We start from the raw sequence: 22,911 nt of genomic DNA on the forward strand, positions 1-22,911 counted from the left end.
AGCACACATTCTGCCACTCTGCTCCCAAAATAGAAAACCTATTTAGCACTTTATAAAACACGCTAAATGAAGTTTGCTCTCTCCTGCAGATAGAGATTTTACTTCATTTTGTGCCAGCGAAATTTTTGAAAATTGCATGAGGAGAGAGCAATTTTTGGCACTTTGGCTAGGAGTACAAAATGTTAGCAAATGGTGCTGAAAGGATCTTAAGTGTAATGTTGGAATAATATTCACACAACACTGGCTGCATCTTCATTTTTAACCTATTTACATATTCACAGGAAAAAAATGCTTAGCAGTTATTTGTCTAAAGGGGCCTATTTAAGGGGAAAATGGCATTCACAATTTTTGAATGCATTAGCCAAGAAGGTTGCTGCGAATAACAATTCATAAAGAAAAATATCATTTCAACTATCATAGAAGAAGTGGAAGGATATAGGCAGAGGAACTCTGGATATCAGTATTAGCTCTTGATACAGAAAGAAAAGGAAGAAAGAAAGGCGCCAAGAACTACATACTGGAAATTTCCACAGATTAAGTGGACATTGAGAGAGCCACTAATGAAGCTGCCCAAGATTGACAGTCAGAATTTCCACAGTTCTAGCATGGCTCTCCTAATTTGTAACCACTTGCTAACTACAGAAATACCTCTATAATAGAAGTTTGCTCTCCATCTACATAAAAGGAATATGCTTTCATTCATAATATATAATAGCTATATTTTTCTATATCTATGACACTGCAATAGAAACTGGCATATATGTACAAAAATCTCTATATTTCTTGCCTACATACAATCAAGTTAGAATATGCTGTATTCATGAAGCAATGAATACATATATTTCAGAAATAAGAGAGAGGAAGCATGGATCTCTGGATATAGGTTGATTCTCCAAAAGCAGACCCTGAGATAAAATTTGGAATCTACACTTGTGAAAAGAAGTGGAGGAAGTAGGATTGAACATACATCAAACAGCAGTGCTTTTGCAGACCTGACAAAGCTTTGGCCCACCTGGTTGAGGGATAGAACAATGAAACATGTGTTGGCTCTCAGAGCTTTCTCATACTGAGCCAAAATGGTTGTCTTTTCATCCCTGTCTGGAACAGTCAAAAGACAAGAACCATTCTGGGAAGGGTGTGATCTCAAGTAAGGTGGCTCTCCACAGTTGAGGTGGAGCCTCCAAGGCCTGAGAGCTACAGGTTCCCTGTAGATGGGCCTGCTCACTGTTAGGCAACAGCACATCCTGGAAGGGGCTCTGAGCTCTTTGCAAAGCTCTTTGAGAGCTCCAAATTAAAACATCCATTAATGAAGGTGAATGGAAAATAGAGCAAAGAGATCTAACAATAGACTCATGAGGAGAAACCAATATGCAGCTACATGTACACAGATAGTTTAGTAGAGATAGCTTGTAAAATGTGTCTTACTACTGTGTTTTATCAGGATATACCTTGTGTTTACCATAGCCCACTAGTTCTGTGAAATATTAATAATATTTCCCTTGAAAAAAGATCCTGTAGTAAAATTTAGAGAAGTTATAAAATTTAAATAAAATTTTTAATTATGTATAAGAAACTATCCAATGAGTTAAATCCTTTCTGACTTTAAGATGGCCAATCTTAACCAGTTTTGAAGACAGCCAACTTAGTGGCATAGAAATGTTCATATACTTAGCTCACCTCAGTTCATTTGTAAGGTGCTACTTCCAACATGTTAAGATGCCAAACAGCATACCTATGCATGTAAGACAGCAGCAGGACTCCTATAAATCACTTCTGTGTCAATATTCCATTTTTTTTTTCCTTAGGTTCTAGGGTTCATTTGTCAAGGAGAGTCTGATTCAACCAAAGTGGTACCAAATACTAGTCCCATGTTCTCTCACCCATTGGCTCCTTTTGTTCCCCTTCCCCCAACACTCTGTGTAGTAATTACTATCATTTCCAATTTTCAGATGAGGAAGTGGAGAATGAGAAATGAATAGAGGTAAAAGTAAAATTCTGTGACTTCACATCCATTGTTCTTCCCATTACACATTTGATCCATTCATCACTATGTTCTGTATGTTTTTTGTAACCCACTAATTCCATGAAATATTAATAACGTTCCCCCCGCCCCCAAAAAAATGTTCTGTGGTCAAACAAATTTGGAAATCACTAAGCTAAACAAAGTTAAACAGAGTTCTTTTTTTTCTAGACACAGGAAGTCTCAGGACATGTTCATGCTAATATGCCCTGTGAATCTATAAATAGCTCAAAGGCAGAGGTTTCCAAAACTGACTTAACCACAAAAATCTTTTTTCCTATGGGCATCTTGCAAAACTAAAGATCCACAGAACAAACTATGGGAAATTCTGCTATACAAGGCTCCAAATAACCCTCCTTCAGCTAGATGTTAGGAGAGTTCTCTTTGGTCTGGAGTTACACTATTGCTGAATTGAAGATGGGTTTTCATCCCTGAGAGGGAATAGGTTCCAGCCTCTTAGGCATGTTCTCCCAGCATCAGGGGTCACCTTATCCAGCAGTCCTTTATCTGAGACAGTTGTACAAAGGCAATGCCAGGAGACATAACCATTTGGGGACAATGAGTTGAGGGCTTTTTCTGGCAGCTTTAACACAAAAGGATAGAAAGGTAGAAAATTTTGAAGAAAGACAAGATTTATAAATAACAGTAACAACATTGTAGGTTTGTTCTGTCTCTGGAAGGTATTGCTTAGAATTCCAGTGAGAACCACCAACTTTTAAATGAAAAAAGCAAATGGAAGGATTTACACATAAGCACACAGACTTGGAGCTGCAGATTTAATCCAAAATTCACACTAGGTAAAGAAGTGCTATGATGCCAACAACCATTCACAAAACATATTTGAGAAATATAGCTTCTCAATTTCTCTTTTCTTTCAAATTTATTTTCTGTTTAAGGTTACATTTATGCAATTTGATAGCAACTGCTTCCCAGAGTTAATGTGGCTATTAATTTGCCTATGGTATTTTTAGGCGTTATTCCCACCTGATTGTTATCTTTGGACTTTGTGCCTCCAGATTACTAGGACTGAGAGGAAAGCAGTTACTCAAGGAGAAAAATGAAGGGTGATGGATGAATAACAAAAATCATTAATCTAGGACACCAGAGTCTTCTCCTGAAGAATAGTTTTAAACAGCACATGGGTAGCAAGTCCGGTATTGGTTTTTATTAGGATTGCCATAAATTTGCTAAGCTTTGTAGAAATGTCACCTTTTGGGGTCAGGGTGGTAATAAATTAGAGATCAAGAGTACTTAAAATTCCATGCTGAAATGCTCTTTATAAGTATGATTTTTCATATTTTATTAAGTGGCAGAAGACAATTTTCACAGATAAACTATTATTACTCAAACTAAATGAGAAAGCAAGTGAGGAGGTCATTCTGGAATTCTATACCATCAAATGCAACACATTGAGAGAAAAATCTAAAGGCAGAGTCAGACCAAGCCAAAGTCAGAGCCAGATCTCTGCTCATGGGTAATGGCATTTGTGATTATTAGAAATTCAACCTGCAGAGCTGATGAAGAGCAAGATGATAAAGGTTTCAAGATGTAAGATGATAAATCACAAGTTTTACCAAATTCAAGTCTGGAAATTTCTGTATCCAGGTACTTCAGAGCAGAACAGATGGCCCTCCTATTTGAATGTAATTTAATATGTACCATTTCTCATTTTACTTCATACTTCTTTCCATTTCTTTTTACACCCCTGCCTCCCCCACCCCCGCCACCACTGGTTTGGGACAGTATATAAACTAGAGATAATACATTGATTGAAAAGATAGAATACCTCTTAATCTTCATGTTCAGCTTATTTTTATTTTTTATTATTCTGGTACTGGGGATTGAACCCAGAGACATTTAACCACTGAGACATAATCCCAGCTCTTTTTATTTTTTATTTTGAGATAGAATCTCACTAAGTTTTTAGGGCCTTGCTGAATTGCTGAGATTGGCCTTGAAGTTAGCAATCCTCTTGCCTCAGCCTCCTGAGTCATTGGGATTACAGGTTTACACCACTGTACCCAGCTACAGGTTCAATTTAAATATTAGTAATCACGAATTTAATGGTTAAGTACATGCTCAAGTCAAGTCAACTTTTTATATTAAAATAAAATTTATTGCTTTATTTATGTCTACTGGTCATTTGTATTTATGTTGTGAATTGCTTGTTCATATCTGTTGCCCATTTACTATATGAAAGTGTTTATATTTTTATTATTGATTTTATGAATTAATTCTATATTAAAGATATAAATCCTTTCTCTTCTATATGCTGCATATGTTTTGGTACACTATTTTCAGCATATTCAACATAATAAATATCTCCTCTTTCTGTTAAAATGTGGAGGAAAATTACAGAAAATAATCACCAACCCAAAATGAATGGGAATTTTTAAAAATTTAAACTGGTATTAAAATATATGCTGCATGAATAATCCAATCCATTGTTTGCATTACTTTAATTTTTATGTTAACCAAAAAATAAATTCTTAAAAACTTAGGAAGCATAAAAATGTTATATACAATATTCTCTCTAAAAAAAAAAATCCCAAATAAAATCTAAGCTATCTTAGAAAAACTTTTTTAAAAAAAATCTTCAGTTGTGTTTCTTAAAGAACAAAGTTTAGTTTTTCCTTTTTGTTCTCAAATTGCTTGAGATGTGAAATGAAAAGCTAATTGTGTGAATTAAACTTAAAACACACATACTCATACTGATAATCACTCAAGCATGCACTGAAATGAATCTGTGAACAGAATAAAAATGTTTCCCCTTTTCTCTTTTTGTTTCTCTCCACTCTTTCTGCAGTTTTGACAGCACCATTAGTGTTGTCATGTGAGCACAATTGGATTGGATTCTTCAACAGCTACAACACCGTGGTTTTGGAGATTCCTCAATTCTAATAACAATGGTGATAAAAATGGCCAATGTGCCATGTAGGGAGTTACATGCTTTTTGAGCATTATCTGATTTAATACAATTTTATGCTGGCAGATACTGTGATTTTCTCCATCACCCCAGGGTTCAAAGTCATTTGACCAACTTGCACAGTAGTAAATGGGGTCATGTTTCCTACGCAGGCCTTTATGACCCATGTGATGACAAGTACGGTGCACTGTCCCTCACAACACAGAACAAAACAAAAAAAAAAAAAAGAGGGGGGGAGATATTATTATACTCAGCTTTTTAACACAGGAAATAGATTCTTCACAGAAAAAAAGAGGGAGAAAATCAGACTTTTCCAAATCTGATATGCTTAACAAATTACGCATCAAAGAATCTGGATTCTCAGTTCAGATTCTAACAGGGGAAATAGATGCATAAATAAATATATTTTCAGGGGAGAAGTGCCCTTTCAGGAGAGAAGAGGTGGGGGAAAAGTGATAGTTCTAGCAAAGACCCAGCAATGGAAACAGAAATGGTGTCAGGAGGACAGATGGAGCTAGGCTTACAAAGGAGTTGTCATAGCATTGACACTGTTTTAGTCAGCTTTTCTCACTGTGACCAAAACACTTGACCAGAACAACTTAGCAGTGGAGGAAAAGTTTGTTTTGGCTCAAGATATCACAGGTCTCAGTCCATGGATGGCTGACTCCACTGCTCTGAGCCAGCGGTGAGAAAGTGTATCACGGGGGAAGGGTGTGGTGGAGGGAAGCTGCTCCCCTCGTGGCAGCTTCCTGGCTGAGACAGGGAAGGAAGAGACCAAGGCAGCTTCCTGGCTAAGACAGAGACAGAGAAGGAAGAGACCACAGGGAAGATGCATCCTTTCAGGGCATGCCCCCAGCAACCACCTCCTCCAGCCACACTCCACCTGACTACATTACACACCAGGAATCCATTCAAACAAGGATGGACTAATTAGGTTATAGTTCTCACAATCCAATTAATCATTTCATCTCTGAACATTCCTGCTTAACACAGGAGCTTTGTGGGGGCACCTCATATCTAAAACATAATAGATACTATCCTGTATAAAGTGTTACCAACCAGATACTGTGTTAAACATTCACTTTCTCATTTATTCCTCCCAGTAGGCTATTGTTATCTCTGCATTACAGATGAGTAAGTTGAAACAGTTTAGGTAATTGACCCAAGTTCAGCAAGCTAGCAAGCATTGAAGCAAGATAGGAATCTCAGCCAACCTGCTCCTAACCATTATACAGCACAGTCTTCTCTTCTGAAAAAGGAAGGAATGAAGGAATAGTGGGAAATGATATACTTTTGTCTGTGGGAGAGAAATTATACTTACTGGTATCTGGTTCTCTATGCAGTTGGAAGGTGGGCTCTTTGCCCAAAATGGGGAAATATGATTGGATGGGAGACTTGAAGAGAGCTGTAAACATTCACATCCAGCTAGAAGCTGACTAAAGAAGAATAATTTTAAATGATTGCAGAGCAATGAGAGTGTAGATGAGGAAGGAAACCCTTTTTTTAGGTAATGGAACCCATCCATGTATCCAGATACTGTAGAATTCAATATGATGGTGTCGCGACTTCTTGCCCGCAAGGAAGACGCGACACTCAGAAATCTTCTTTCAGTAGTTTATTTCAGGCCCTTGATAGTTCTTCTTCTCTCCCTCGGATGCCCCTCCCAGCCTTAATAAAGCATCTCAAGCCCCAATGCAAAGCAGCCACGTGGAGCTTTCTCATAGGGTGATGAAAAGTCATGCACCAACTCTCCCAAATAAGGAGTTGTTTGTCACAGACCACAGCGGAGCCAGCGCCATCTTGTAATGGTGACCATAATTTGCATAAACGGCAGAAGCGGCTCACCACAGTTCCCCCTTTCTGTTTTCTTAAAACAATACAGGCAAGAGTAGAGGTCCTATCCCACTGTGCAGAAGTGGCTGCATAGTATGGCTCAGTCTTAAGGAGGGCCCTTCCCCAGATCCGAGACCATATCAGCCGACGCCTTTTTTCGTGGGGCGGGGAGTGGACGCGTCTAACCCGCATGCAATAGGACATGCTCTCCTTGAGGTCCACGTCAAGGATCACTCAAGTGCAGTGCTTTGCCTCGCATCCTGTATCGTGGCGATGGTGGACGAAGGGGGATAACTGAGGCTGAACTGTGGCTGTTTATAACGACAAACAAGTTGACAGCACCCTGAAAGAAAGGCACGGACTTTAAGACGATAGAAAAGCACTAGTGTGGAAACCCATCTGCGTGCAATGGCAGTAAGACCGGCAGAGTGCAAGGGCTTTCCAACACTAAGAGAATAGCAAGGAAGGTCATGTCGATCCCAGTGCAATGTTATAATAACTTGGGGTGCAACGACCATGACAAAGGTTTACTGTTTAAGATGCGCAAGCCAGACTTGAGGCGAGTTGCCATTTTCTAAAGCTGCAAGAGCTTGTATGATCATAGCCTTATCATGAGCACTACGGGCCTTAAGGCGACAGAGAAACCACAAACAGAGGAACATACCGAAGCAACACATTGCACCAAAAATGCCTACCCCCACCCACTCTTTGAAGAAGGAAAAAGCAGAAGATATCCAATCGGTGAATTGACCCAAAGTCACGGGATCGACACGGGTACTGTTCAAGACAGCTATCTGGGTTAGTTGAGACTGGATCATGTCTTCCGCTGCCATGGACCAATTTCCGGCCAAATATTCGCCAATGATGCGGGAGGCATTCCTGGAATCATTAAATCTGACAGAGGTTATGCATAAATGTGCACGTTGGTCAACACAACCCAAAAGCACCAAGTCAGCCAATTCTTCTACCTGAGCTTGGAGTAAATCTATTCTTTGGTTGGCAGCTAAAATCCCTGACAAAATATGTTGATTAATTGTATTTTGGGATTCAAGTATGGTGGAAGTTTGTTGAACAACTTGATTAATGGTGGCAGCAGTTTGTACTTGACTGGCCATGGCCACTCCGGCCGTAACCGCTGCAGCAGCAGACACTGCCACAGCTGTCACTATAGCTGCCGTAATTCCAAAATCCCTGCGGACTCTAAGTAGTTCAACAATGGGGAATTTATCTGGGTCCGCAGTGACTGGGATTGGGACAAAAGTTGGAATTTTCATAACCACTGCCGTGGTCCAGGAGCCATTCCAACACTCAGACAAATAGCAGGTAATATTAGAACAATCCAGCATCCCCGACGAGGTGTCATTAGCCAAAAGGAGCAAGAACGGGGATTGGACGCAGACCATTGCAGGGGGCAATGTGGCATTATATAGCAAAGAGTTGAATGAAACAGATGTAAGTCTATTACCTCGTTCATTCTCCTTAACAGTGCCAGAAACATTAGCCAGCCAGCTTTTGACTCCCAGCAATTGAGCCAATGCAGAAATATCAGCTGAAGCCCCCTTCTCATTGGAAATCAGCCATTGAAACCAGGACCAACCTACTCCTGTAGAGGAGTTGGCACTGTTGTTAAAGTTATAAACATACCTCTTAAGAGAGGGGGAAAAGGAGAAACCTTTAGCAACTTGATGTTTCTCCCAAGAATGATCCTGACAAGGCGTAAATGTTGGGGGGAAACCAAGATTAGGAGTACAGTAAGGGGAGGCCTTGAAATGAGTGGCATTGTAAGTACTATTAGAAGAAGGAGGCACTGGGATTAGTACCTTGGAGATAATAGCCAAGGTAGTTATGTTTAAAGCAGAGCTATTTGCGGGGGTCCCTGAACCTGATTGCTTCCCTGAAACTACTTGGCTCAGTACGGCACTGATAATGTTCCCTGAGACCTGACTGGACCGCAATGGGTCCTCCCAGTTAGTCAAATTTTTGGTCTTAAGGCTGATGCAATTAGCGTTTCCAAGGCTGAAACAAAACACTCCTGTGAGATTAACTTGAGATTGATTAAAAATGCTCTCCATGTCCCCTCTAGGAGAGGCACAGGGAGCAGACATCTCACATGAGGTAGAGAAAAGAGTGGGGAGGACACTAGAATTACTATGAACCGGCATCGGCATTGGCCAAGCCCGTGCCACTGCCCACCACTGCATTGGTGTCGTCTGTGCCATCGGCACCAGCACCAGAACCAGAGCACGTAGCAGAGTGAAGATCCTCATCACGGGATTGCTGTGGTATCTCTTGTTGCTGGTCGGTTGATGTCAAGACTCTTCTTGTCAGGCGTTCAGGGACCCACAACGGTTCCGTGCGATCCTGGGGAAAAACACATACAGATCCTCGTGCCCATGTCAGCACGGGGTCGGGGCCGTTCCATTGGCCCGTAAGAACATCCTTCCACTTAACATAGCCAATTACAGAAGGCTGAGGAGACACATGTCTATCGGCCGCAGAGCGACCATGAATATCCAAATTCAAAAAATTAATGGTAAAGAGAGCCAAGGATAGGCGTTCTTTAGGAGTGTGTTCAGCTCCTATTCCCCCTTTTTGTTTTTGTAAAGTTTCCTTTAAGGTGCGATGAGCACGCTCAACAATGCCTTGTCCTTGAGGATTGTAAGGCAGACCATGAGTAAGTTGCACTCCCATGGTAGAACAAAAGGATGTAAATTGTCTTCCAGTATAAGCAGGTCCATTATCAGTCTTAAGGGATGCAGGAGCACCCCATGCTGCCCATGCTTCTAGGCAATGAGTGATAACATTACGTGCCTTTTCTCCCGATAAAGCAGAAGCATGAATAACTCCAGAGCACGTATCAACAGAAACATGTACATACTTGAGGTTACCAAAGTCAGGTATGTGTGTCACATCCATTTGCCAGACAACCAATGGCTTCAATCCCCGTGGATTCACTCCATAAGTAGGGGGATGAAGAAATGTGACACAATGGGGACATTGTAATACTATCTGACGAGCATCCGCTCTTGAAATGGAAAAACGCCTGCGCAGCGTTAAAGCATTAACATGGAAATTCTGGTGAAATAATTTAGCCCCCTCTAAGGAGGAAGCCAAGCATATCAACTGACCTCTAGTGGCTGAGTCCGCACAGGCATTACCCTGTGATAACGGACCAGGAAGAGAGGTATGAGCCCGGATGTGCATTGGATAAAAAGGAGCAGTGCGGCTACAGATAAGCTGTTGAAGCTGATTAAAGTAAGCAGATACATTATGGACATTACTAATAGCTCCCACGGCCTCCAGGACTTTTAGTGCTTGTACCACATAGATGGAGTCCGAAATAAGATTAAAAGGAAAAGAACACTGTTTAAAAACCTCAATAACAATTTGCAGTTCCACCCATTGTGGATTTCCAGGAGCAAATTGATGCTGAACAGGGGGAGAATCATTAATTACATAAGCTCCCATTCCAGACTTGGAACCATCAGTAAAAATATTAACAGCCCCCGGAATTGGATTGGGTGAAGTTACCTTAGGGAAAATGATGGGATGTTCTTTAACAAAATGGAGTAATGGATGGGAAGGGTAATGATTATCAATATCCCCTTGAAACGAGCAACATAGAATAGCCCAGTTGTCTAGAGTAGCACACAAAACATTAAGTTGAGCTTTAGTATAGGGTATAATAAGAGAAGAAGGTGATTGTCCGAAAAATTGAATGCTTTGTTGAATCCCTTTAAGTGCTAACGCTGCAACAGCATCAGGATAGTATTCTAAGGATTTTCCTGGGGATATATGTGGGTGGATCCATAGTAAAGGCCCATCTTGCCACAGTACTCCAGTAGGCTGCCGCATAGTGGCAAGCACACATAACTGGAAAGGTTTATTACTCTGGAGCCTGTATAAAGTAGCATGTTGTATAGCATCTTCTACTGTTATAAGGGCCGCTCTAGCCTCTTTGGTGAGGCTACGAGGAGAAGCAAGATCTGGATCACCCTTAAGGGTAGCATACAAAGGCTGGAGCACACTATTAGGAATGTGTAAATATCCCCTTATCCAATTAATATCTCCCAGCAGTTTTTGAAAATCATTTAAAGTTTGGAGATCTTGAGTCCTTATGGTGATTTTTTGTGGTTTCAATTTGTCATGCCCAATTATCGCTCCCAAATACTCAATAGAGTTTCCCGTTTGAACCTTTTCAGGTGCAATATGTAGCCCATATTGAGCTAACAGCTTTACTAATTCTTTATAGGCCTCATTAACTGTCTGCTCTAACTTAGCTGCCAATAACACATCATCCATATAATGAATGATCTTGATGGAGGAATACTTATGTCTGAGAGGTGCGAGTGCCTTCCCCACATACATCTGGCACATCGTGGGACTATTAGCCATTCCCTGCGGCAACACTACCCACTCAAACCTTAGATCTGGTTCCTCGTGGTTACACGAGGGAAGGGTGAAGGCAAAACGCTGTGAGTCTTTAGGATGCAAAGGAATAGAAAAGAAACAGTCTTTAATGTCAATAGCAATAATATGCCAGCCCTGAGGAACAGAGGATAGCAAAGGCAGCCCTCTTTGAATGGGCCCCATAAGTTGCATTTGAGCATTAACTGCTCGTAAATCATGCAGTAGGCGCCACTTTCCTGATTTTTTCTTAATAACAAATATGGGAGTATTCCATGGAGAAGTAGAAGGTTGGATGTGACCCAAGTCAAGTTGTTCTTTGACTAGATCATGGGCTGCTGCCAATTTAACCGAGGGAAGAGGCCACTGAGGCACCCAAACAGGCTCCTCGGTGAGCCATGTTATGGGTATTTGAGCCACAGTGGCCCCTAGGAAAAACCCAGACCAAATCTGTTAAGCTTTTGATGACCTTGCACAGGATGTCTACGCCCCTGTAGGTGTTTACCTAGTCCTAGACCTGGCCTATACCCCATATTTTGCATAATCTGTTGAGACACTGGGGAATAGTCATTACTAAGAGTGAACCCCATGTCTGTCATCAGATCACGGCCCCATAAAGAGATAGGTAAATCAAGTACATAAGGCTGAAAGGTGCCATTGTGTCCTTCTGGGTCCTTCCAAGATAGATGTCTACAGCTGATTTGAGGGGCTTGGGCATATCCAAGTCCTCTCAGGGATTGATCAGAAGTCTGCATTGGCCATCCCTTAGACCAGTCCTTAAGGGCTATGATACTACGGTCTGCTCCTGTATCCAGCAATCCCACAATAGATTTACCTTCTATGCTTAATTCCAAAGTGGGGCGATTGCTCATATCTAGTGACAAATAGGCACAATCCCCTCCAGTGGTACCAGCAGGGAAGTGATTATGTAAGCTAGGCAAAATTAGTAATTGAGCAATCCGATCCCCTGGGGAGATAGACACAATGCCCTTTGGAGCCTCCACCATAACCTTTACTGCCCCTACAGTATCAGGGCTAATGACTCCGGGAAAGACATGAAGACCTTGTAAGATAGAGGATGCACGTCCAATTAGCAAACCTACAGTGCCAGGTGGTAAAGGCCCTTTGAACTCAGTTTCCACCAATTGGACTCCCATCTTAGGTGTTAATACGAGTCTGGAGGTGGAACAGAGGTCCAATCCCGCGGCACCTGTAGTGGTTCTCCGCGTTTCATGGGATGGCGCAGAGATGGCCATGTCTCGGGTTCGGGTGTGACATTCTCCACTGCCCCATATATTTGTGGGCCCTGGGGTCGGGGGCCCCTTCGGCCGTTTTTTGGCCCAGCTGAAATAGGCTGTCCATGGATGTCCTTCACTGATCTACATTCTCTTGCCCAATGCTTCCCCTTTTTACATTTAGGACACAGCCCCGGTTGACGAAGGCCATTAGAAGGGCCACCATGAGGGGGTCCAGTAAAATTGTCTTTTTTGGGACATTCACGTCTGAAATGACCGGGTTGGCCACAATGGAAGCATATTCCAGCACCAGGATTGCCCCCTTTTGCAATCCGAAGGACAGCGGCTGCAAGACCTGCGTTAGTTAAAGGTCCTCCAATCTCTCTACACACTTTCATCCATGCTTCTATGCCCTTATTTTTATAAGGAGTGATTGCCGCTTTACATTCCTTGGTGCATTGCTCAAAGACCAACTGCTTGATAAAGGGCATGGCTCTATCAGGATCCCCAAAAATCTTTCCAGCGGCATCCACCATTCTTGCTACAAAATCTGAAAAGGGTTCTGCAGGGCCTTGTAGAATCTTAGTCAAATTACCAGACACCTCTCCTCTATTTGGGAGTGATTTCCATGCACGGATACAAATGTTGTTAATCTGTTCATATACCTCAGGGGGGTATCCTGTTTGTTGATTAGCAAACCTGCCTTGTCCCAAAAGCATATCCTTATCCCAGGCAGGGCGTCCCGCTGCATGGTTTTGGGCGGCCTGCTCTATTGCGCCCTCTAGCATAAATGCTCTCCAGTCCAAATATTTACCCGGGGAAACACAAGCCCGAACAAGGCTAGCCCAATCAGAGGGAGTCATGCAGTATCTAGACAAACTCTCCACCTGAGTTAGTGTGAAGGCGGCATCCACCCCATAAGTGCGCACAGACTCCGCCAGGGTCTTCACAATTTTAAAATCTAAGGGTTCATGGAATCTTCCCCTATTGTCATCCTGAAAAACTGGATAAGCAAGACCCATCTCAGCGTTAACAGCCCTCCATGTTTGGGCATGGAAAGCTCTCCCCGAAATACCTCCACCATACGGCGGTGGATCCGGGGGATCGCTTTTCTTGAGCCCCTGTTTATTTCTGTTCCCTTCTCCTATAGCTAAACTCTCTAGCTGACGAGACAGCCTCCCGAGCTCTTCCTCCTCATCCTCCTCTTCCTCTGACCCACTTTCACATGGGGGTGTGCGCAGCATACTGAGATCTGGATACAATCGTCTCCTCCCCTGTTTCACTCTCCGCACACTCCCATCCTTCTGAGATATCTCACTTCCTGCCGTCTCCGATTTCTCCTCATGTAATTGCTCTAGAACTTCTTGTCCTTTTGTAAGTGCCTCCTGACATCTGCCATCTGTAAGGCAACTACGGACCATTTTCCAAAGGGGTATCACCCCACCCTCTAATATGCCCTGCTCAGAAGCAAAGTCAAGATCTTTGCCTAATTTATCCCAACTAGGTACAGTAAGGCTGCCCGAAAATGCAAACCACGGTGCAGCGATATCTACCTTCTGTAAAAATCTCTGTAAAGTACTATGTTTCACTTCCAGACCCTTAGAACGTAACAGGCCATCTAGGGCCAGAAGAAGCGGACTGGAAGGTGCGGCACCCATGACACAACAACAAAAGAAGCACAAAAAACAAAAGCAAAATGACACAACAAGAGAAACACAGAAAACAAAAGCGAAAGTAAAAACGAAAGTACACAATGCAGCTGCTGCCCCGCTTTGGTCGCGGATCCCACTTACTTGGGACTATTTCCCGCTTTGATTGCGGATCCCACTTACCTGGGACTATGGTGCACCCCCCTGACTGCTGAAAGTTCTGGTTCCCGGGTTTCGGCACCACTTGTCGCGACTTCTTGCCCGCAAGGAAGACGCGACACTCAGGAATCTTCTTTCAGTAGTTTATTTCAGGCCCTTGATAGTTCTTCTTCTCTCCCTCAGATGCCCCTCCCAGCCTTAATAAAGCATCTCAAGCCCCAATGCAAAGCAGCCACGTGGAGCTTTCTCATAGGGTGATGAAAAGTCATGCGCCAACTCTCCCAAATAAGGAGTTGTTTGTCACAGACCACAGCGGAGCCAGCGCCATCTTGTAATGGTGACCATAATTTGCATAAACGGCAGAAGCAGCTCACCACATGATGGTACTGGGCAAGAAGTATTGAGAGAGCAATTTACTAGGTAAAATTTATGGAGACAGGATACATAGGTCCCTACCTCTCACAGCATCATCTAGGGTCCTTGCAGGGGAAAGTTTCTAATTGGGGGGAAAAAAAAAGACCTGAATTTTGGCATCTGAAGTTTTCAAGATTTTCATTAGAAAGCATTGTCCTTCTCACGAACAGATATTTCTTAGAAGGGGATATTTAATCATTCAACAAATATGTGAAAAAATGTTCATCATCTCTAGCAATTAGAGAAATGCAAATCAAAACCACTCTAAGATACCATTTCACTCCAGTCAGAATGGCAGCTATTATGAAGATAAACAACAATAAGTGTTGGTGAGGATGTGGGGAAAAAGGTACACCCATACATTGCTGGTGGGACTGTAAATCGGTGCAGCCAATTTGGAAAGCAGTATGGAGATTCCTTGGAAAACTGGGAATGGAATCACCATTTGACCCAGCTATCCCTCTCCTCGTTCTATACCCGAAGGACTTAAAAACAGCATACTACAGGGACTCAGCCACATCAATGTTTATAGCAGCACAATTCACAATAGCTAAACTGTGGAACCAACCTAAATGCCCTTCAGTAGATGAATGGATTAAAAAAAATGTGGCATATATACACAATGGAATTTTACTCAGCAATAAAAGAGAATAAAATCATGGCATTTGCAGGTAAATGGATGGAGTTTGGGAAGATAATGCTAAGTGAAGTTAGCCAATCCCCAATAAAACAAATGGCAAATGTTTTCTCTGATATAAGATGACTGACTCATAGTTGGGTAGGGAGAGGGAACATGGGAGGAATTGATGAACTCTAGATAGGGCAGAGGAGTGGGAGGGAAAGGGAGAGGGCAGGAAGTTAGCAATGATGGAGAAATGTGATGGACATCATTATCCAAAGTACATGTATGAAGACATGAATTGGTGTGAACATACTTTATATACAAACAGAGATATGAAAAATTGTGTTCTATATGTGTAATAAGAATTGTGATGCATTCTGCTGTCATGTATTTTAAAAATAAAAGCAATTAAAAAGAAGAAAGCATTGTCCTTCCCCTGGTATAATCAGGGGCTGATAGAATATTTATGTAGCATGATGGGACATTGGTGTGGGTATTTCCTGCTTGCCCAGGATTCATAACTGGGGGCTTACCAGCTTCCTCTCTATTGTGGTGGGGGTCAAGATCTACACTTTGAAGTTACAGCTATACAATATGGTAACTAAGCAGCACTCAACACAGCAGTGTTCATGGTGTGAAGCGCTGTCCCTGTTCCTAGTAGGACAAGGAGAGGTTGGCCTCTAAGACTAGTAGTTAGCCAGGATGATTGATTGCTGTAAGCACTAGAGCCTTCTGTTTCCATGGAACTTTTCAGGAAGTCAACTTCTTTTAGGGAGGCTAGCCAGCAGGGGTTCAATCTTGTACAAGTTAACCCTTAGTACTTATTCCAGATTCTTCCTGAGAGGTAAACTAAGGGTGTCTGAGATTAGTAAACTTTAAATTTACCTTTCCAGGACAGGTAGTGAAGAAAAAGAGACTAGAACAGTCTTGTTGACAGTAAAAATACGCATGAGTTTAGTAACCACAACTCTCATTTTCACTGATTTGAAGTTATACAAAAATTGTCTTATTTCCACTTACATTTTGTCAACTGTTGGTGCCACCAGTTATTTTGTTTCTTGAATAGCTTTATTGAAGTATATTTGACATATCCCAACTGCAAATATCTAAATTGTACAAACAGTAGTTTTGAGGCATGTTCACACCTGTGAAACCAGCATCACCAGAAAGATAGTTAACAAATCCAACACCCTACAAAGTGTCATGCCTCTGTAATTCAGCCCATTCTTCATCACAGCAAATGTCTGTTGGGTGTTCTGTTGTTTGTTCTCCACCTAATTCTGAACTCAAAATTAAGTTTCATTCTTGCTGTTGGCGCCAGCCAACAAATGTTGCCTGATTTCTCTGGTCTCAGTTCTTAGACTTAGTTGCTCACACTCACTAGTCCCCAGTTTCTGAGCCATAATCCTCATTCCTACCACCTGAAAATTCTTTCCTCACTGCCTAGCTGTTCTTCCTGAGTTGGAAACCTTTGCCTGGTCATAGCTGTCTCCGCTGAGTTCCAACTTGTAGCGACAGATATGCAGAAAACATCAGCCTCCATCATACCCTGGCCTCCCCAGCCTACCTGGTCAGACTACTGAAATCCTAGCACTATAGTTTAATCCCCATGTCTTTCCTCCTATGTTCCTATTAATTTTGTATTTAAGTGGCTTCCATGATAAATTATATTTTTTTTCTTTAGTCCTCAGAGTTCAGAACCTAGTAAAAACCTAGTTTAGGTTTAGAATCTAGTAAAATAAGATTTTTCCATTTAAATTCAGGATCAGTGTTTGGAAAATTATCTCTGTACAACAGAATCATCTACATTTATTTAGTTAGTGATGCAAGATGAATGCCATTAGTTCTGGAAGTGAGAATGGAAAAAAGAAGAATACCATGCTCTAGCACTTTGGATATAAGCACTCTTGAATGGGACTGAGAAAGCCCAGTTAAAGAGTGTAATTACAATGGGGGCTGGGGAGAGCATGGGAGGAATGGAAGAACTTTAGATAGGGCAAAGGGGAGGTATAGGAAGGGAGGGAGCATGGGGGTAGGAAAAATGGTGGAATGAGATGGACATCATTACCCTAAGTACATGTATGAAGACACAAATGGTGTGAGTCTACTTTGTGCACAACCAGAAACATGAAAAATTGTGCTCTATATGTGTACTATGAATTGAAATGCATTCTGCTATCATGTATAACAAATTAGAATAAATAATTTTTTTAAAAAGAGAGCATTCATTAAAAGTACATATATTTAAAAATATGTAGTCTACAATATAATATTATGATTACATATCCTAAAGAAATAGTGTCTTTAAAATCCCTTTAAAATATGGAACAACTGTTATTCCTATCAGAAGAGACAAGAAATTTTAATGGCAGCAAGAACACTTAAGTTGGATATATTAAATAACATTGGAACAGTGCGAATGGTTTAGGCAAGAATCTTTGAGTCTCACTGATGACATGAGCATTTTTTCTTAGATAATTTTAGAGATGCCATTTGTAAACTGAAGGCTATCATAGTTAGGGAAATGGTTAAAGTTGAAGTTGGCTTACACTTGTAGGCTGTGTATTTCAAATGGGAGTATACACTGTAGACAGAGATATATGGTGAAAAATAAGGTATTTACAGGGATGAATGAATGTCACAAAATTAAATTTCACATGCTTTCTATTTGTGATCCTAAATTTCAGTATCTTTATTCAGACTTGATGATACTCTTTCAGATTTTGGTTCAGGCTATTTCCACCTTAAGTAGAAGAGGGATTAAAATGGAGGGAAAGGACAACCACCCCCTGTGACTCCAATGTTTTTTCTGAGCAAAGTGGCTGCTCTTAGTTTCACCTCTCACTAGTGAAATTCAACAGAAAGAATTTCAAATTCTTTAGGGCCACCTCTAGTGGGTTTTCTCAGTTGGTTGAAAAACCTCAAAGTGAGGATTTAATTAGGAATTTAACATTGGCTTCGAAAAAGAAGTCACAGTATCTAGGTATTTCACAGAGGGGAGAAGTTGAGCCACTCACAAAAGAGTTTCCTGCTAAAAATTCTTCAGTGGCATGGAGTGTGTCTTGCTAATTGGGGTGATGACCAAGATGACGCCAATGGCCAGCCCTTTGCCCAGGGTGGCTGCCTCCATTAGAAATGGCAATATACCCTTTTTGTATACTCTGAAAGGCGCCCAGTGGGGAGGCCAGAGGAGCTACTGGCAGCCTTTGTGGAGAGGGCAGGTCTGGGCAGGCCATGGGCCAGCAGGTCTGAGAAGCCACCTGCTGACAGGGCCTTTTTTTTCTATGAACAAATCCAAGGGATTCCATTAGAGAAAGTGCTGCTTCAAGCATGCCTTGGCCACCTTTAATGATTTCCAGGGAAGGAAATGAGTCTCCCAAATCAATTATGACACTCAATTAGGTTATTTAGGCTGATGTATCCCAAGTGAAATCAGAGGATGGGATGTGTGATTTAATGGCCTACAACTCTCTGGTCTTCAGGGCCCAGAGACTTTCAGGTTAGTCTTTTGCTAATATTCCTATAGTACTGGTGAAGTGCAGCTCAGTGCCAGCCCAGTCCTGGACACAGAGTGAGTGCCTTATTAACCCTGTCAGAGTGTAAATCTCATTGCTTCTTTTTTCTCTGGATTTGGTTGGTATTTAAGCACTTGGGAGACCAGGAGAGCTAGGTGTACATATTTGACATCATGAAAAGATACTAAAGATGTCTAATATACATCTTAAATTACTGATCCACATTCTAAACCACATAGGCATTTTTTTTTTTAGAGAGAGAGAGAGGGAGAGGGAGAGGAAGAGGGAGAGGGAGGGAGAGAAAGGGAGAGAGAGGGGGAGAGAGAATTTTTTAATATTTATTTTTTAGTTTTCGGTGGACACAACATCTTTATTTTTTATGTGGTGCTGAGGATCGAACCCAGCATCCCGCACATGCCAGGCGAGGGCATTACCGCTTGAGCCACATCCCCAGCCCAACATAGGCATTTTTTAATAGCAAAAAATGATCAATTGATTTGTTATTCTATGAGCTCCTTTGATAAAGAATGCAGGTAGAGGGAAACAAAGAAACAAAGCTAAATCAATGCATGGGAGTCACACAATTCCTAGAAGATAATATCCTTTACTCCTCCCAGTATAAGAATATGCTACTAACAGGGGCAGAATGTTTATGCACAAGTATTATATAGGAGACCAGCCTGTGACCAAGTTGTCTTTCCTAATGCACAACATGAAGATTCTCTTGTGGTTCTGTAGCTTTCTTATGTGCTTCTTATCCTAACAATGTCCAGTGTCTCACAGCTACTACAGGTCTTATCATTTCAGGGGTGCTATAAATGGTCGTTCCAATGTGTTCAGCTAAAAGAAACTCAGTTAAGGACATAATAGAAGATTAAAGCCCAACTCTAAAACTGACTGACTCCTTAAGCCATGATCATTGCTCACTAAAGCAAACGCTCCATATACAACTGAAGGAGATGCCTTTTTCTTATTTTACAAAAGTATCATATGACCTATCAGGTATGATAGGTCTGGTAGTTGTATATAGTTGTTTTTTTATGGATGTCTCTGAAGTACTTATAATAATACAACAACTTCACTGAAAATGTTTGGCAGGGTTATACCAGAGCAAACCTCAGAAACAGACAAAAAGAATAGGAGAAATGCAACTTCTAAATTAAAGGCCCAGTGTTTTCCAGAATTGAGGAAACATGAACTCACAGACACAAGAAGCATGATAGATGCCAAGCAGAAAAATAATAAATAAAAATCCCACACCTGGATATAATGGTGAAACTGTAGAACACCAAAGTCAAAGGGAAATTTTTTTAAAGCACAGGAAAGAAAGAGATCCACAAATTACAGGTAGAGATTCACCACAGCAATAAGGAAAGCCAAAACAAAACAAAACAAAAAAAACAGTGAAATAATATTTTCAAAGCACTGACAGAGAATAACTGCCAAATTTACATTCTCAGTACAATCATCCTTCAAGAATAAAAGCAATACAAAGATATTTTTGGCAAACAAAATTTCAGGTCATCACTAAGAGATCTTTACTGGCAAAATTTCCAAAGGGTAATTTAGAAAGAGAGAAAATAATTCCAGAAGGAAATCTGAGACACAAGAAGAAAAATGGACAAGGAAATATTAAAACATGGAGATAAATCTAAACATCATCATTTGCATGAAATAATAAGAAAAATAATCTCCAATTTGATTATTTAAAAAAAAAAAGAAACATTCAAGATGGAAAAGAGGGTAATTAGAATTATAATAATTTAAGTATTAAAGTATTTAAATATTATAGTACTTAAAATATTTTAAAATTGTTTTAGGGATTTTCCTTGTATTCTCTTAGATAAAGTATCGATTACTGATTTTGTTAGATTTACTTGCAAAATTTCAAGGGTAAGCGCTAAAACAGAATTAGATGAATAACAGTAAATCAATAGAAAAAAATTGAAATGAAAAACAAATACTTAATTGACCCCTTCAAAAAGCAGGAAAATAACTAGAAACAGAATAGAAAATGTAAATTAAACAGAAGATACAAAGTAAGACATTAAAAAAATAAGCTAAAATATATTGGTAATCATAGTGTAATTGTATTAAACTTGACAGTTAAAAATAAGACTATCAGACTAGATGAAAAATAAAACTCACTACATATTGTCTATCATCAGTGCAACAAAAATATATCTAAATACAGGAACAGTTGAAAATAAAAGGAAAGAAAAGAAAACTATGTAAATAGTAATAAAAATAGAGCTGGAGAAACTATAATAATGGCAGACAAAATAGATTTTGAGACAAAAACCATTCTTATGGATAGAGAGTGTCCCAAAATAATGGCAAAGTTTCAACTCCCAGGAAGATCTAACAATTCTAAAATCACATGTAACTAATAAAACTGCTTCAAATTATATAAATGAAAAGTTGTTAGAAACAGAGAAATGGACAAATCCTTTCTCATTGTGAGCCACTTCGAAATGCCTCTCTCATACTTGGTAGGGCAAAGAGATCTTTAAAACATTAGTAGAGATGTTGAGGTATTTTGTTGTTCAATAACTTCATTTTTTAATGAAAAATATATGTAAGTACCACTGTGAACATAAGGAATTGATCTAATTCCAAGAAAAAGCAAAGAAATCTTATGCTTTATTTAAGCCAAAAAGCCACATTCTTGATATATATATATATATATATATATATAATTTTCATTATGCATTTAGAAATTTTAAAATTGTTTAGGGATTTTCTACATTACTATTTCAATTTCATCCCCTGATCTGTGAAATCTATATACTTTAAATATAGTAATACATAAGACTTGAATAACACAATTCAGAAGTTTGATTTAATGAACATATAGAGAAATCTGTAGCCAATAACTTAAGGATACATACTTCTATGAAATTCATAGAATATTTATGAAAATTGACCAAATGGAGCAATTCTCAAGAAATTTCAAACAAATTGTATCTGACCACAACAGAATTAAATTTAAAATCAGTATATAAAAATCAATTACATGTATTCAGAAATAGAAAAATGTAAACCCTAAATCCTACTTTATTTGAACAGAATAACAAAGAAAGCTAAGAATAAGTAATACTAGCAGCAAAAACTTGCATGGTTCTTACTACTTACTGACTTGTTTCTGTATTCCTTACATATATTAATTGCTTTACTCATGACAACAGCCCTTTAGCAGGATACAGATGTGATCTCCATTTTAATGATTAAGGAACAGGCTCAGAGAAGTTACCTAAGTTTGCACAATTAGCAAATGGCAAGATTCAAACCCAGACACACTGGTGATTCTGCAGTCTTTGCCACTATTCTTTATTATGCATTTCTCAAAAGACGTAAAAGATCTCTGGGAAATCTATAAAACTTTATTATAAGACAGTTACACCTAATAAATGTCTTATAATAATGTCTTCTGATTGGAAAGACTACATTTCATTAAGATATCAATTCTCAATTCTCGCCTGTAATTATTCCTCAAATTTAATGCAATTTCAATCAAAATACTTGCAGATTTCTGCTAGAAATTCAACAAATTGACTTTAAATTTTATATGAAAAGAACAAATGGTCAGTAAAGCTAGAACACTACTCCAGAGGAAAAATAAGGTGAAGAGATTTGCCCAACTTGTTATATATTGTATTAATCAGCTAGTGTGATATTGACACAGAAATAAATTTGACCAAATGAATTAGAGAGGAGAGAGAAAGAAATTCACACAATAATTATCTAGTATATTATAAAAGTAGTACCGCATATCTTTGGGTCTAGAAAAGACTTTTAAATAAATAGTATTTTGTACTTACTTAAACTGAAAAGTTTTCTCTCAGCAAGAGAAACAATAAAAGAGGTAAATAGGGAGCCTACATCATGGGAACAAATTTTTACTCCTCACACTTCAGATAGAGCCCTAATATCCAGAGTATACAAAGAACTCAAAAAATTAAACAATAAGAAAACAAATAACCCAATCAACAAATGGGCCAAAGACCTGAACAGACACTTCTCAGAGGAGGACATACAATCAATCAACAAGTACATGAAAAAATGCTCACCATCTCTAGCAGTCAGAGAAATGCAAATCAAAACCACCCTAAGATACCATCTCACTCCAGT

The sequence above is a fragment of the Marmota marmota genome, unplaced genomic scaffold, assembly GCF_001458135.2.
Source record: "Marmota marmota marmota unplaced genomic scaffold, marMar, whole genome shotgun sequence".
In the NCBI taxonomy this organism is placed as follows: Eukaryota; Metazoa; Chordata; class Mammalia; order Rodentia; family Sciuridae; genus Marmota; species Marmota marmota.